We start from the raw sequence: 2,111 nt of genomic DNA, 5'->3' as shown, positions 1-2,111 counted from the left end.
TTTTTTTTTACTGTTTATGTGGTGCTGAGGAATCCAACCCAGGGCCTCATGCATTCCAGGCAAGCACTCTACCACTCTGAGTCACCTTCCCAGCCTCAAAAGTGAGTGAATTTTGTCCTTTTTCTTCCCACATTCATCCATCAAAGTTCTTCAGAAGGAACAAAGAAAGGAATCATCTTAAATGTCTTCCAAGATGATCTTGGTAATTCTAATCACTTTTGATGAAATGGCATTATTTAGTGTAACACAATTCAATGAATGCACAATCTTGGTATTAGTGACCTCTTCTGGAGAGATCATGTGTAAACAAATCTCAATCCCTAATAGGCTGGAAAAGCTCATGACCAACAACTTTCGTCTCCAGAATCCCACTCCCAGTTAGTCTTTTAGATGAGGCTGATTGTCCGTTGCTCACCTTAGAGTCTCATTATCAAATTTGAACCATGAAACCTTGTATTTGCCCTGGTTACTCTCCTCGAATTCACTGGTTAGAATCCTAGCTTAGGCCATTCTTGATCATCCTTGTCTGTAATTTTCACAAGTTCACAGTTGGAGAGTATTCACCATGTTTAAGCCTGCAAATTAGACTCTGCCTTTCCAGTATAAAATTACAAATGTGTTTCTTTTCACTTGTTGTCATAAATTTCTTATAAGGACCCATATAATTGTCATCCCTGGATAAAAGAGTCCGTCAACGATGAGGAGAGGACTCTGGAGGTAGTTAGGATCTTAAAATATTAAAAATAGCATTTTTGCTTAGATGCCTTTCTGAGTAAATCTAATTTAAAATAAACTAAGTATGAAACTGGGCACTGGTGGCTCATACCTGTAGTCCTAGCTGCTCAGGATGCTGAGATCTCAGATCATGACTCAATTTCCACACAGGCAAGTAAGTCTGTAAGACTCTTATCTTCAATTACACAACAGCAACAACAATGAAAAGCAGGAAGTAGAGATGTGGCTGCAATGCTAAAGCACTTGTCCTGAGCATAAACTCTAAGGAACAATAACACTGAATCCCTGAGTTCAAGCCCCATTACTGAAATAACTAGATTAGTAAATAAAATAATTTATTAATGAATGAAATATAGCTACTCTGTGGCTGTACATTTAAGAGAAAATTTTCTAAACATTCCAGAGCGAACATGAGATGAAATAAAGTCATGTATATTGATGTTTGGTTTGGTTATCAATGCCATGAGAATATATCAAAGAGTTTGATCCAGAATAAATGAGTATATAGAATGAACTCTATTATTCCTGACAACTGAGATGACAGTTTGAATATCTGGTGAATGCACTCATGTATTGATTCTTATCTAAATGACAAGTGTTCACTTTTCAAAAAGGAAGATGAAGATGAGAAAATTTTTTTTTTTTTGGGGTCCGGTCGTGGGGCCTGAACTCTGGGCCTGGGCGCTGTCCCTCAGCTCTTCAGCTCAAGGCTAGCGTTCTACCACTTGAGCCATAGCGCCACTTCCGGCTTTTTTCATTTTGCTTATGTGGTGCTGAGGAATCGAACCCAGGGCCTCAGGCATGCAAGGCAAGCGCTCTACCACTGAGCCACCTTCCCAGCCCCGAAGATGAGAAATTTTTAATTGGATATGAGAGCAGAACATATTTTGGGAAGTTGGCACACAAAATATCAATCAATAGACTCTCTGCTAAAGACAGTTTCCTTAGGACAATAAAATATATGTAGGGGTATCAGAGTAACAAATAAAATACATCATTCAGTTTAGAGAACTTGTGAAAGGATTAAAAAGATGTTTAGGTTTCCATAGAGATATTTTTTAAAAATTATTTGTGGCTTGGACAGTTTTATTTATTTTTTATTAATAAGTTTTATTATTGTGAAAATACCATACAGAGGGGTTACAATTACATGAGCAAGGTAATGAGGACATTTCTTATCAAGCATTGTTGCCTCCTCCTTTGTTTCCCCTTCCTATCCCTGCCCTCCTATCTCCCCCTCCTCCCAGTTGTAAAGTTCATTTTTCAACAAAGCATCTTGTATATTTCTTTGTTGTAATGCATCCACCTATATCCCTATTTAAACAATTTGTCCTTCCCCCTCCCCTCCACAAATTATACCAACATCAACTACTGTG

This window comes from Dipodomys merriami, unplaced genomic scaffold, assembly GCF_024711535.1.
Source record: "Dipodomys merriami isolate MVZ:Mamm:240054 unplaced genomic scaffold, mDipMer1.0.p SCAF_256, whole genome shotgun sequence".
NCBI lineage: Eukaryota > Metazoa > Chordata > Mammalia > Rodentia > Heteromyidae > Dipodomys > Dipodomys merriami.
This window is presented reverse-complemented; position numbering follows the sequence as displayed.